The 15,384-nt window shown below is 44.7% G+C and overlaps 1 protein-coding gene across 4 annotated transcripts in view; it reads right to left on the bottom strand.

The window, feature by feature from the left end:
• CDON (cell adhesion associated, oncogene regulated) overlaps positions 1-15,384 on the bottom strand; it is a 56,722-nt gene that overhangs the window by 40,563 nt on the left and 775 nt on the right. For 2 of the 4 annotated variants that reach the window (XM_085320414.1, XM_085320416.1), the window contains exon 1: positions 1,327-2,191. The exons of 1 other annotated variant lie outside the window; for it this stretch is intronic. The gene's annotated coding sequence lies outside the window, so the exon portion shown is untranslated. Of the gene's footprint in view, positions 1-1,326; positions 2,192-14,701; positions 14,768-15,384 lie in introns of those variants that run through there. One more of the 4 variants, XM_085320417.1, reaches the window with a different exon arrangement.

Here is a 15,384-nt window from a genome sequence, read left to right on the forward strand (position 1 = left end):
AAAAAAAACATTAAACATCTATTGGAGGAAGACCCATTGGCCTAAAAGCATTACCAACCAGTTGGGTTATCTCAAAGATGGAGAAGCAGATCTATTGCTAGAACAGGGGAAGGCTTCCACCTGCCAGTAAGAAACACTCCTAAATCCAGACCAACTCAGATACAAAATGGTTTACACTGCTACACACCCTGTGTGTGTGGKTTTTTTTGCTTTTCAAGTTGCTCTATGGGTTTTTTTATTTTGCTTTTAGGCCTGGAAAGTCTCAGGCTTGGTATCAGCTGTTGGACTCTGATCAAAGTTTAACTTTCCATTAATCCTCCGAGTTATATGTGAGGCTGATACCGATTTTTTTTTAAGAAGACAGTCAAGATTACTCAGATACTTAATTTGCACTCCAATATTTCAAAAACACCTTGACTTTAAAACCTCAGCCTTGGCATACATATGGTCTTGATAGAGGAACGCAAGCTTTTGCCTTGACTGGAGTAGATTTGTGAGCAGAGCAAAGGAAATTTAACAGTTTGTGYACTGTTCTGTTGCAGCACATGGCTGAAAACGCTCCCGATTTACTAGTAGCAGAGGATATTTTAGCAGATCAACTCTGAGGTTACACCACTTCTGCTCCAGGTTTCTCTGCTTCAGGTGCACATCGGTATCTGCACAGCTGCCTTTTCAAGCACTGCTTCTGCACAGAACAGGAAAGATTAGGTTCAAGAACATTATTTCTGAAGCCTCATTCAGAACCTAAGTAACCCTACTGCTGAGTATTTCTCGATCCTCCAAAGTTAGGTGCACTGTCACACAACCGCAATAAACTAGCAATAAAACAACTTTGCTGTTGACCCACGTACATATTCTCATCTGGGAGAGTTTGAATTTCCATCCTGTAGTACTAACACCGGTCAAAGTAGGCTATAAATCAAAACATTTCACAGAAGTCATGCCTTCTCACCCAAAAGCAGACATAACAATGAGGTTAATTTTATTATTTTGTTATTTAAAAAAACTTGACAATCCCCCTGCTGCCACGCTAATGAAGTGGGTATGGTTCCCCCATCTTCTAGCCTCAGGGGGAGAAGAACAGAGCATTAGCCTAATACACAGTTGTTCTGGGCTACAATTATGCTTAAGTGCCTAAATAAGGGCTTTTTAGACCTCAAAGAATCCAAAGGTATCATTAGTCTAACAGTTCTATCAGCGGAAATGGACACCAAATAAATACAAAATTCTAGCCCTTTGCTCCTCCAGGCCTCCAGAGATCTCACCCTGCTTCATTTTCTCCTGGATGGAGACTACTTTGCCTCATATTCCCATTTTCCTCCTCACCTCTTAACTTAGCTCAACTTCTTGGATTCCGTCACGCCGCCTCACGGTTTGCCAAAGACAACTCCATTCACCTTCAATCGYGAATCTAAAGACACTTCACCGAGTGCTTCCCTCTCTTCAGTCCTCTTCCCTTCTCTATTCGTGTCTGTAGCACCAGATCTCTGGCACAAGGGTTTTGTTTTACATTAGTACCATCACAAAGTTATGCTTTTTCACCCACGTAGTTTTACTGTGAGATTTCACCATCAGTTTAAGCCAATTTAAAGTCCAGCTGCTGCAGAAGAGCAGTTAACACCTTCCTTCAGGACCTGGCTATCAGTACAAATGATCCTGTGGCTACAGTGAGTCAAATCAGCTGGCAGATCCAGCCCAAAACTAAGCCAGCAAAGAAAAATAAAGTTTAGTTTTCACTCGGATTTGTATTTGGCACATGAAGAAAAACCACCCTTGTTTAATCACGCTGCAGTTCCCATAAGCAGAATCAAACATGGTTAAAAAAAGTGTTTAGAGCCTCACGTTTGCCCTGGTCATCAGAAAAGTATCTCAGGTTCTCAGGTAAAAGCGCTTGTGCCAATGTGCACTAAAGGCTCCGTTCAACAGCTCTCATGCGCCTATTTGTTAAGTCTTGACCTGAGGGAAGGCTCATGGAARAAAAAGACAACCGCTGCTAAACTCTGTTAGAGGAAAGCAAACCAATTTCTGAGATGGCTCCGCAGGAACACCGACACCTTGTCCAGCAATACCCTCCAGCGAGCAATGGCTTGAAAAACGCAGGCAAAAGTCCCACTCAGTCTGTTGTAACTTGCTGGGATCCATGCTGCCCGTGCTCCCTTACAGGGAAGCACGACTATTAAATCCACACCTGCAGCCAGAATTTATAGCAACCCCATCCACTGCTGTCTTACATCATAGGCAATTAGGAGCCTGTGAACTCATGGCTGCAGGATATGGGAGGTTCGCTGGAACCACAGGGCAAAGCCTGCATGTTAAAGAGCTTGGTTTAGTCACCCTTAAAATTCACCGTGCTAGTAAACAGCCAAATTCCGAGTATAAAAGAGCAACAGATCAACTCTGTTTGCTAAAGCGTTATCCTCCGCTTGAGATTGTTGCTTCCCTTCCTTATATGTGTTACAGTAGCCCACAGACTGAGTTACTGGAATACACAATGCCAATATGCACGGCTGCAGAAGAGAGTCTCCAGGGCAGGTATGCAGGAGAACAACGCTTACAGAAGAAAAAAAAACAGCTAACCAGTGACAGTGGAGGGTGAAAGCCGCAAAAAAAAGTCAGCCTTTTCTTCCCCTGATTAAAAAAAGGCTTCTAATGATTCATCCGTAAGCTTTATGGTAAGCTAACCAGGAGACATGGTTTTACCGCTTGCCTCCCGTCCCCTCCCCCGCGCTCACTGCTCAAAAGCAGGTTTCAAAACTAAAGTCCAAACTCTCAGGCAAAAACATGCTTGTGTGCTTCTCAACGCAGTGGGGACGAATCCTGGCACTGCTGGCAATCCTCTTCCACTAAAGCAGCAAAACAATCTTATTAGTCCAGGACCTAGATAACAGCTGACTTGACTCAACAGCTGGGGGAAAAAAGGGGGGGGGAGAAAAAAGAGGAAAAAGCCTATCAGGTCATATTTCTGCTGGAATAGGCAACTAAACTGGTTCCCCACACAATGAGTCAAGCAGCAGGACACTGGGAAAGAAAGGCGAGAGGGAACRTGGGTCTGCCCGGCTCAGCACACCGCGTGTCTGAGCCCCAGCTGCGGCTGCCTGCCTCCTCCTTCGTTCCAGTGCAAGCAGAAGCAGCCAGGGAGCCGGGGCAGAGACCGGAGCCAGCTCACCACATGGGCCACAGTGAAACCACAGCCCGAGGGTGCGGGCGCTGCAGCTCTGCCGCTGCGTGCCGGGGCGGCACGAGGAGCTGCCACCTCCAGTGCAGCTCAGGCTCGAAGGCACGCCGCCTGCTCCCCGACGCTGCGGGCAGAAGCCTCCGGTTCAGGCTGCACGGGCAGCTGGGGGCAGCAACGCCAAACAGCTRCCATTCAATCAGCAAGAGATCACAAGTCAGAGCCTTAAATCTCCTTCTGCAACTCCTCTGAGTCAACGGTAATGGCAGTTACCACCAGCACAACCCGTTCCAACACGAGCAACTTAACTGATAGGGGAGACGCTGACATTTCATCGCAGGTATCAGGGAGGGTTTTCCATCAGGTTAACCTGGCCAAACCGTGTTTTCACTCGCACAGGCATATCCCATGCTCCAACTTTGCTGAACAGGATTTAGTGTTGGACCGCCTCACAGAACAGGAGGAAGGTCCGAGACTCTCCATAGCACATCACTCCCCCCTGAGACTCAAATCCAGAGCTCAGAAGGGCCCTGCAAAGATAACCACCTCTGGGATGAGCTCCATCCCACATTAGCATCAATCAGATAGCAAGAAAAACAAGATTAAGCAGCACCAGAGCGTTAGTCTTCGTTTCAACTTGGCAAAGAAAGCGAGTGCTCTTTCTTGTTGGCTTCTATTTTTGTTTTTCAAGCAATCTCAGACTTAGCCAGAGAAAGGTGCCTGGACTTTTTAATATTCAGGGATTAGAACGGACAACACTTATACACTTGCCAGATCCTAGATAAGTAGCGGCTTGCTTAGGTTAAGCAGGCTAGCGTCTGCCTCCTGCAATATATACGTTTCCAGAGTGAAAATAAACAGCCTCACACCTTTGGCTGGAAGAAGAGCTTCAGTTTTTCTTACAGCCTCACCCTGCAACCCGTCCACTCAAGGATGCGGGTCGAAAGCCTGAAGGTCACTAGGACTTCCCTTATTCCAGGCTACAAGAACGAGGCTGAAGACCCGCAGTCCGCTGTCGTGCCCGCCAGGCCTGCTGGAGTCCCCTGCCAAGAGTCCTTGCCGCAGCCCCAGGGACTCGCTGTTGCGATGGGGTGTCGTTTCATTTTCTTTTACTAGCTGTTTCAGACAAATTCTGGCTATACCTGCTTCCCACATATATCCACTTACGTGCAAACAACAAAAGTAGTATCTAGGAAAAACAATAACTGGAATACTAGATTTTTTTTTCCCTTCCAAATGCTCAGCTCAAAAGCCCATCACTTAGAAAAGCAGGTCTAGATTTTATTACTGCTGCCAAATTCATTCAAAATCTGTCTCAGCGACACAATTTATAGTGCAAAGAGACTCAAGACACATGCCGCAGGACTGCAGGCCATCTAACCCAAGCATCCACCACCATCCCTTATCTGGTCCTAAACGCTTCCCTGCTCGATTCTGTCTGCAAAGCAATTTGGAAGTGCACCAAAAAAATGCCTCAGTCTGCATAGCTGAATTTAAAATGTATCATTAAGCCTAAAATTTCGACATATTTAGCGAGTTTTGATAACAACATTTTTCTGATTACATCCGTTGCCAGCTTCCTTCTACACCCTCACAAAGATTTAAAGTATACATTCCTATTTCATTCTGCAACAAAGATTAGTGGCAAGAACAGAAAACATTTTCTGTTCCAAAAAACCCTTAGGGTTTTTTTTTTTTTCTCCTTAGCTTGCATTTTATTAGGGACTCCAATCTCCATCAAGCTGTGATACACTGTCACTGCAAAGTATTTAGGCAACTAGTATCAGAGTGCCATACCAAAATGCATGTTTGGAAAAGGCTGTTAAGAAATAATAATAAAAAAAGACTTCCTGAAGCTATCCTGAAGCATAAAATAGTTGCTTAGAAGTGACAGCCTTCAGCAAACTTTATGAAAATCCGGGTGTACACTTCAGCTTATAGGCACACRTAGAAGTAACTCAGACACTTTTGTGAGTTCTTATCAGGGGAGGAAGAGGTGAGGGAAATAAGGAAAAAACCAYATACTATTGTTTAGTCTGACTCTGCAATACATTTAATCTGCATGGAGTTGGAACATTTCGCAGTAAACCTCCTCAGCTACCAGAATTATATACATTCAAAACAACCAAAATCCATTCTCCAAATCAAAAACAGCAAAATGCCATCTTAAAGGACTCATCTTGGCCCCGTACGGCACGTGAAAATCCTCCAAAACACAACCAAAAGCTGCCATCAGTGCTTACACACTCACTGCACCCTTGAGTTAATAAAACTGATGAAAAAGAGTACCAACTCTTTAAAGGAAATTTAAAGTTGATCAGTTTCACTAACTAGACCTTGATATCAGAGCTTCTGCCAGCCCCAAAAATAAGACTGCAAACAAACTTGGTGTCCTGAACACACACCGGAGCCAGCCAGGCAACTATAGCCATAAAATCCTTCAGTCTACCTGAGCCTGTCAACAGTATCCACCCTTKCTGTGTTCAGAGATGTTAAGATGACAGCTCATGCAGCTTAAGATGTGCCAAAAAATAGTTATTCCGGTACATCCGTACGGGTGATAACAGATTTAGCTACACGAATCCTATTGTTACATTTGCGCAACTCACTTCCCAACCTCATATCCTACTATGTGTGCGAGAACAAGGATCACTCGCGTGTCACTCAAAAGTCAGTCTTCAGGGTGCGGCTCTGCAGCAATTCCAACAGATTGAAGTCAGTGCCGAGGCAGGCCCACCCTTCCTCTGGCCGCACTGCACGCTCCTGSCGCTGCACGGGCCACAGGCAGCTCAGAAGCGGTCCGGGAAAGCACTCAGAGAAAGACACTACAGCGGTACCAATTTTGATCGGCTCAAAAGGCGGCAGGGCCACGGAAGCAGCATCAGATGGGCAGGCAGGCAGATCTCGCCCAAGGCAAATAAGGCTGCTAAAAAGCCACCTTCCCAAATTTAACGTTACTGCTTCAGTGTTCAACCACCCACTGCTATCTCCTTGTCACTAATCGAGCTCATTCCTCTAACTCTCGTTTTCACATTTCTATACAAAACTTCTTTCCTGGACACAGAGCACAGTGTCTCCTGTTGCATCCATGAGTCACTTGAACAGTATCAGTCCTGGCTTGCCTACTTTTATTGTAAGAGGCTAGGGATTTCACGTGATATGCTTTTAACACTCATCTGCTAACTGTAGAGTTGTGGCTTAAGACGACCCTTTCCCCAGTGATAGTTTACAGTGTGACAAAAAACAGCGCACATGTCCCTTACACACGACCTTGCTACCTCAACTGCAGGGCTTCCTACTTGTTCATAAACTTGCTACAAAAGCACCCAACTGGTACCATAAAACCAGAGAGCAAACACACATTGTCAGATCCTGCTTGCTTGCGACAGAGAATCCCGAGGACATTGCTGGCTGGTACAGAAATACYCCATGCAAAGAGAAAACATTAACACTGATTCACTGCAATGTCACAAGCACTTACACGTCTTGCTCCAAGCTAGATTGCACTTGGTAAGTCCCACACTTCTTATTCTTCTACAGCATCACCGTACAGTTACACTCAAGAGCTCACAAAATCCTTGACGCTTTCCCTACTATTACTACTGCTATCTTTAAGGACAGGCATTGCTGCCAAGACACCAAAACGGTATGTGTTTACTTCTAGGGCGAGTGCTAATGCCAGCATGGACACTTCTCGCTAGCGTAACAAGTACGTGCAGACGGCTGACGGCACGGACTGAGCCGTCTGCAGTCTCTGGCCAACCTGCGCCTTTCCAAGGCTTGGCAGAGCTGCTGTTTCTCTTTGGAGCGACTTGGAACCGGAGACATTTGACGCAGTCTGATCTTTGTTCCTCCTTTGGTACAGGGGTGCTGGTACATCCGCAGGTTGTTGCGCAACTTCAGCAGGCATATGGGAATGAAACGGTGGAGAAAGATGCTTTTCAGTGGAGGAGGCTAGGACACATGCCTTACACAAATCATCCCTTTGGAGCTCTGGCTCCTACTTGTTCTCGGTTATATTATTCACTCATGAGTGGATTAATCCATCACTGCAAAGGAATCTCCTGATCTCAGAGATAAAGGCAACAAGTCATGCACTGACGGTCTATGGATCCTCCTGAAAACCTCCAGCCTTTTTCATACCCTTATTTGGGCTGATCTATCATCTCTTAAAAGGAGGGRAAAAAAAAAACACTGAAAAGATACTACTTAATTACAGTAACTTTACTCAAAAAAAMCCTCTTTTAGATCAATCTGGAGCCAAGTGGGAAATTCAAACGCAAAGAATAGAATCATCTTCAGTTTGTTGCAGAAGGGCCCATCATTAACTGTGCTCTTTCCTTGCTGCAGTTCCCCCGACAGGCCGAGAAGCAGTCAGACGGGGGTTCCCTCCTCAACTAGGGTACCAAAAACAAAACAAAATAGAAATAATTCCTTTTAGGATTCTTTAAAGACAACCTGTCATTTAAGTCAGATAACTGGTTTATTTTACTTGACAACTTTAAAAGGAAAAATCCCAGCACCATTCCCTTGGAGGAACAAGGGCATCTCCAATCACACCTGCACTAAAACAGGCTAAGTTGAATACAAAGTCTCTGTGCAAAACAGAGTGACACTCTTCCAGAGGAAGGAGATCTTTAGCATGTGGTTTTCCTTCAGCAATTTAGTAGTTCGTGCAAGACAATTACCGAGGCATTTAGGAACTGTCTTTTCTTCACTTGAGATTAAGGAGGTCAGAGATGATCCTCACACCTCATCTATGACTGGAGCTGTCAATCGCAATGCAGGTGTCTCAGCAGCACACAGCAGGCGAGGGAGTTGCCTGGCAGGATGCACAGAACACAGCCTGCAGGTATCTTTTTAAACAGTTACATAATTCACCCCAAAGATATCAATCAGTTGCACCCAGCCGCTTCGCATAGAAGGCACTGGATAGACCCCACTTGCGTCAGCTCGGACAGAAGCGCTGAGAGAAGCAGCTACTTCAGGACTCGGCTCCCTCCTTTACCTGAGGAAACCTCGCACAAGAGAGATCCTTGCAGTCCGCTCTAGTACGGCCATTTAGCCTGGTTAGCGCGACCAATAAGCGCGTAGACACCGTGCTTTAAACGGCCAAAACACCAAGAAGCACGTGGAGAACCGTTCCCTGGCTGCCACTGCAYGCCAAAACCGGGGCGCATTGCTTTCATCGCTACTGGCACTTGCTGTGGCTCAGCACAGCTAAAGCTGCTAGTATCATGCCTTCATCCCACCATGGAGATATGTCCCCACAAATCGGAGTGCACGCTTGGTTAGAGCAGAGCTAAATAATCTGGAAACCTTCAGTTTAACTGCGTTTGGCTTCCCTAAGGCGGCAGGGTGCCCCCTTTCCATCTTGCACGTGAACAGAAACACATTTCTCCCTGAGCACTGGCCAACATACCAAGGTAAGCTAAGCAGAGAGGTGCCTTCCTCCTCCACAAAGCCCATTTTTCAAAAAGGGGCTGATCACAGCACAAGCGTTTCCCCTTGTCTAATAATCCCTGGCATTTTACAGGTTCGCTGTAAGGAAAACTGGAGTTTTAAGGCAGGCAGACTTCGCACGACTCTGAGGTAGAAAATATTAAACTTGCCTTTGAATTAAATAAGGCACAACTGCTTGGTGCATTATCAGATACAATAGCTGCTGTCTGTGGGGAGAACTCAACAGCAGCATCTAGTATATAAATCAAAGGCATGATCGGACAGACAGGTGAGGCAGAGGGTGCGGTTTCACATTACAGCCAAGCCAAGCTGAAAGCTCGCCGCCGCCAAAAGGGATGGTCTCATTCCCTCCACACGCTCTCCTCCCTCCGCAGCCATTCCCTCATTCCCTCCTGCTGGTTTTGGCATTGCCCCCGACTGCCAAGCTGGAAAAAAAAAAATATATATATATATGTATATATATATGTATGTATGTATATTTATAATTTTCTTTTCAGATTGAGCTGGCTTATCTTGCTCTAGTTTTCAGTGGTTTTCTTCTCTGCCATTTTAGTGRGCTGAACAGGTTTCTCAGGCATTTCTAGCCGGGGTGGGGGGCAGAAGATACAGGGGGAGAAGACGGCAGGAGGTACCCCTCTGCAAGGCAACTGGCTCTTAGCTCAGCTCCAGCTGCAGCATCCATCTCCGCTTCAACAGTGCAGTTTTACAAGACAGCTAAGCCAATTTAAAAGCTAGCTGCTGCCAAAAGGGGCCGCTCTATCCCCCTCCCAGGCCCCCAGAGGCTCCCCCATCATCCTCATGGAGGATTTAGCAGCTCCGTAACCGCGGGGCAAGTCCGTGCACTGGCTGATCCAGCGGAAAGTTTGGGGCTTGTTTTTGAAGGGCAAGCTGCATTCGCTCCCCCTGAGGCTGCACCACCACTGGATTCCCACACTGGGGAAGAGGCAGGAACATACCTGCCACTTCCTGCAGCAGCTCGTTGTCGGACTAGCTTAGCTGTAACGTGAAACTGCACCCAAGGAGCTGGAGGGAAAAAAAATACATACAGATAGTCCCACCTGGCTACAAGAGTGCCAAGACACCTAGTAGATATGGGGGGGGGGGAGGTGAACAACTCACCTTGCATGATTATTTTCCCTTCTGTTGAAAGACAGAAGGTATTTCTCATGCATAAAGAGCAAGCTGGTGGCTTAATGGAAAAGGCAGGTGGCCTGGATGTACAAATCTCAATCCTTACAAGGGCCAAACAAGCAGTTTAGCCTCCAGTCATCACCATCACGGGAGAACCGTCACCAGTAACAGCAGTGGAGAAATGAACTGGAGGAAACTTGGTGAAAAATGACAACGTAAGCAGCCCTGGAAGGTGTACTTTGGTCACGCACCAAGGAAATAATTGGAAGATGACCTGAACAAGAGAAATACAGGTAACTACCTTTTCTAAAAAATTCTTGGGACAAGGCAACTAGAACCTTCTCTTGGTAGCTTAAGCAGCGACTACAGTAAAGTCTGGCTTTTACTGAATCTGCCRAGAAGACTGGAAGGGTAGAGAAGGGAAGAGGTAGGATCTCTCCCTGGAGCAAGGGAGAAAAGATACAATGGCAAGTTAGATGGTGTTTTGAAGCCAGTAGCAGAGACTCGTCAGATGTTAAACTCCAAAACACCTTACAGCACTGCACAAGGAACTTCATCAAGCTTGGAAGAGTACCGCCAGGGAGCAAGACATTTCGTTCCAGTCCCCAAAACCTGAAGACAATATCCCGGAGCAAACCATCCATGCACAGTTGGGATGAGAGGGGACACTGACAATACAGAGGAACGGGCAGCAACGCAATGGCACAGTGCAGTGTTTCCCCGCTGGACCAGTCCATACTGCCACAACTTTTTTTTTTTTTCCATTAAAGGGAGAGTCTGTCAGGAAAATATGAAGCTAGTAGAAATGGAAACATGCCTAGGAAAACAAACCTAGTACCAACTCGCCTGTTAACAAGTTAGACTGAAATAGCAAAGAGCGTGCAGAGAATACAGTTTGGTCCCCATATACCAGCTTTAAGAGTCTGTATTGGGGAAAAAAAAAAAAAAAAAGGAAGCTGGCTTCTCATTTGAAGAAGAAATTTGATCAATTCCACTTGAGGTAAGCGGAACTGATGCAGTGGCAGCTGCACGATTTGGATGTTAGATTCCAACACGCATAATGGCATCTTCTCCCTAGTGCTTCTCCCGCCTATTCCGTCCTACAAGGGTTAGGGATCATCTGTGTCTGCAAGTGTGTGTGTATTTAAAGCAAATAAAGGCGAGTTATCAGGTAAGCAGAAATCAGAGGAAGCTGATGAGAAAAGCAAGAGACATTGAGAAAAGACTGCAGATTACAGACAAATTATGCTGCAGGCACTGGGCATTTTTTGATATTCCAACAAAAATTTTCTAGAAAATTGATACATCGTTCCAAACAGTCAATGCTGCAGAAACCAGCGAGGTGCTCAGCCTGTTTCTCATCTGTATTTAGAAGGGCAGGGAAAGTTTTACTTATATCACACACGGCTGAAAAATATTTAACATGACTAAGTGCTAAAAGCGAGCATTTTTTAACCAGTCTCACCCAAGCTGCAAACGGGAATCTGCTCAGAAGCTCCTGTCCCACTGGAACACTAAAGAAACCCAGAAAACCGACAGAAAAACATTACAGCAGCATCCAAAAAGGGCAAGTGGGAAACCAGCATGACTCAGCCTAAACACAGAGCCACTCGCAAAGCAACAGACAAAAAACAATTCTCTAYACAAAGGTCAAGTCTATGATATCAATCAATTCCTACAAATTAGATGTTGCCTAACAGAAGACATTAAGCAAACTCCTAAGCACCGCACAGCATGCTGATTAAAAATGATTCCATGTGAAATGTTATCTGAAATATCAGATCTCAACGTATGAGTCAATCAAGTCTCACTGAATCCCAGGGCTGCACCAAAAGCTGCACTACACCTGAGGGATTTTAAGCCTCTCTAGAAACAAGGTCACCAGCAGCTAAGTTTGCAGCTGTCACAGGACAAGGTGCTACGGAGATGATCCAAACTGAATCGGCAAAATTAGACGAAGCAAAACGCATTTTAATGTGACTCTGCACACATGCATAAATATACACTACTACATTTCCAGCAGCTTCCCTGGGAAGGTAAAAATCAAAGCAGTTAGTCCTTTACACATTCAGTGATATCAACAATGTTAATAACCACATAAAGAGAAATAATGCAAGGAGGTATTGCATGACTATCAAGCAATTAGTCATATTTGTGTCTGCATCAGGCAACACTTTAGAGAACAGCTTTATTCTGAGAAATGATTTATCACACGCTTCCCAGTTAGTTTTTTGGCACTGCACTTCTGGCAGCTGAAGCTTTACTGTTCTTACACTTAATGGTACTATCTAAAACCAACTCTTACCTCAAGTCGTCACCAAATTCATTTCAGAGGTTTTGGAACAACCAAGGATTTCATTAAGGAAAACAGCTCTGCTCAGAGCAATGCAGAGCAGGCTTTCTGAGCTGACAAGCACCAGCACGGCTGTGTTCATGCGAGGAAATCAATTGCTTTGCTTTACAATTTTCCACATCTGCAGAGTCAATGTTTAAACAAGTGTATTTTTAAGCTTTGACAGTTAAAATCCTCTAGTGACATCACCTGAAGTCGTAGCACAGCTGCCTTATTCCTCTGGCACTAGAGCAGGCCAAAGTAAGCATTAGCCTCAGTTTATAGGCTTGCAGCACACCTTCAGATAATGAAAGCCCAGGTGGGATATGCTCTGTAGCAGAGCCAGTCTCTTCACCCAAGACCTGGCAAAAAGGAGTAAAGACATATTAAGCTTAATACCAGTTCTGGGAGTCCTGGCTGGGGTATCCAGCAAGCCAGCAGAGGGAGCACGCAGGGGTCCAGCTCTCAAACACCACTCCCCAACGTCAAGGAGGGCTGGCATGCAAACAGTGAAGTAAACAAAACAGAGCTGATCTTAGCTGGTGCCCCATGTATCCCCAAAGAAACCAATGCTTGGAAAGGGGGCAGAAAAAACAAAAGTCAAGCTTGCACAAGGGACAGAAAATAAAAAATCAAGCTACTTTCTGTGGTTTACTAAGTGTTGCCAAACTTGGCTGTACTGAAGCACCCTGCCAAAGCTGGGAATAACACAGCAGTATCCGAGCAGGATGCGCAGCCATGCCGTGTTTCACCTTGCGCAGATCCCAACGCATCCAGCTATGAGCACTCAGAAGAGCACACAGGCGTAAATCACATGAATCCAAGCAACAAAGCCATCATACTCGCCCTTGTGTGGATTATTAAACCCTCTCTCTACTAGAGCTCTTCCATCTTACTTTCCCATTGCTTAGAGAAAAAAGAAAAAAAAAGAAAAAAAAAGTTTTAGTGTGAAACAGGTAATTCAGTGGATTCCATCTTGGTATTTCTATTTGTAAGTCTAGCTTTAAATAACCAAATAGTTCCAAGTATCAGTCACAGGTTTCTAAGGCTACTTCACATGGCTGCAGATTTTTCTGTGATGTAGACCAAGCCAGTTGAAGGCTTCCTTCTCGTTTTGGAGAGGGGATTAAACAAAAATGTTTATTTCTTTTTACTGCTGTAGCTACGCTCTGTTATCAATCCTTCTCCACAAGATAATCTTGTAACTGCTTTTTTTTTTTTTTTTTTAAAAAAAAGAAAGAGCAGGGTTTTGGTTTCAGCGCATTTGAATTACATGAACTGTGCTTGTGGTCTATTTTCCCTTGGTGGAACAAAAGCACGCTGTTTATGATTAGGGCATATAATATCATGTTTAACAAAAAAATTTTCAAGAATTCATGCCACGAAGCATTTAACGCTACTCACGAACAGGGAATTTTTGGAATATAGCAACAGGAAAAAAAACGCACCGTTGCCATCAGCAACTAAGCTATGACAAGAGCACTTTTTCTTCTTAAAGGAATTATGGACAAGCAGTACATCACATAAATTGAAACTGTCAAAGCACCAAAGTTGTTTGAAATAAGCAGAAGACCAACCAGCTCCACAAAGCACCGCTTAGTTTTAAGTCCAAACATAACAGGATTACCTGCTTTGTTCCAAGTCGCAAAATGAAAACGTTTGGCCGGGAACTGCAAACACTAGAGAAGTTTATACGCTACTAGTAACCTCCATGACCGGTGGCTACAAAATGACAATTTTAGCTCTTAGTTTACCAAATTGTATTTCTAATACATGTGTGAAAGATGCAACTTACTAAGTAAACACCCCTTCAAAGCTGACAGTTTTACAGCTCCACATTCAGCACTGCTACTCCTTTTGAGAGCCCTCCTAGCGCAAGATGCAGCAAATCATTTTATGAACGCAGTAAAAAAGCTACATAAAGCAGTCACGTTTATGGATTCACCCATCTTTTAAAAGTTACAAGGCAGTGACAAAATAAACACTGTCCATTTTTAGCCTAACAGTTGCAAGTTTTGTGTTTTAAGCCTGAAAAAAAAGAAAAAAAAAAACATTTCCCCGTGGGTTTAAAAATATAAATATTGAAAATGTGCAATAGCTGACTGAAAAGCTCTTTTATTAAAATTTACCAACTGTATCATTTTTCTGGTAGAGACAAAGCAAATAAAATTAATCTCAAATGCAGGAAATAAATTGTTTGAAGGATGGTAGGTGCCAACATACCCAGAAAGTCTTAATACAAAGCAAGAGTTAAGATGTCATGAAGCATTAGAGCAGGATTCTTCAGGAATTACACATCATCTTTTGCTTTAGGGGCTGACTTTCAACCACCCTAATTGCAGAGAAAATTGTGTTAAGATTAAAAACACGTATTGAGATATCAATTTTAAGACAGTTAAGAGGCTATACATGAGTACAAATCCATCTCCTACTGCATTTTGTAGCTACTTCAAATAGAAAAGGCATTTTAATTAAAACTTACGACAAATATAGCAGAGTCAGATTAACTTTCACTGCGAAATAAGACCTTAAATCAATAACAGACTCAAGGCAGAGTAGTTAACATTGTAAACTGTGCTCTGAAGATTTTTTTAAAAACTCACCAAAGCTCGCTCTAAATTGGCTTGTTTTAGTGTTTTCTCCCAGTTAGTCTTACAGACCAAGGACGAGGGAAAAAAAAAAAAAAAAGTCAGATGGTTTAAATAAATCGTGCGGCTGAGCTCCGACTTCAAATATAAGAAGCCTGGACTGCTCGTGTGCTTTTGGGTTGGGCTCTTCTCTCGCAAGATAAGCTGTTTAAGTCATGCCTTGATTTTAGTCCTGCCAACATATGGCTTCTTCCAAGGAAAGCTCCCCCGCCCACCACCCCTCCGCTGCCCTGCTAGCTTTCTCCCCCCTCCAGCTCACCAGAAAAAAGGGGGGGGGGGAAGAGAGGGAAAAAAAAAAAAAAAAAAAAAAAGAAAAGAAAAAGCCCTGCAGGGCAGAAATTCCTCAGGTGCTCGCTAATGGCATTCCCAGGGGCTCCGAGCCGCTTCGGGGATCAAGAGCTCTCCTGGCCCCCGCTGGGGTAAGGCGCAAGGAGTCTGTTCCGTTTAATCAAATACAGAATGAGCTCCCGGCCCCATTCACCGAGCTGTCTCCAGGGCTCCAAAAAGGCATCGGGGAGCGGGGATCACGCTAATGCGGCTCTTTCAGGCAGCGATAATGAGTTTGATGTGAAAGGGGCACATTAATAATATCACCTCGGCGCTATTATCCGGGGGCGCGGGAGCCGGCTCCGCGGCAT

Source organism: Rhea americana, unplaced genomic scaffold (genome assembly GCF_003343005.1).
Source record: "Rhea americana isolate MKP2758 unplaced genomic scaffold, rheAme1 scaffold_633, whole genome shotgun sequence".
Taxonomy (NCBI): Eukaryota; Metazoa; Chordata; class Aves; order Rheiformes; family Rheidae; genus Rhea; species Rhea americana.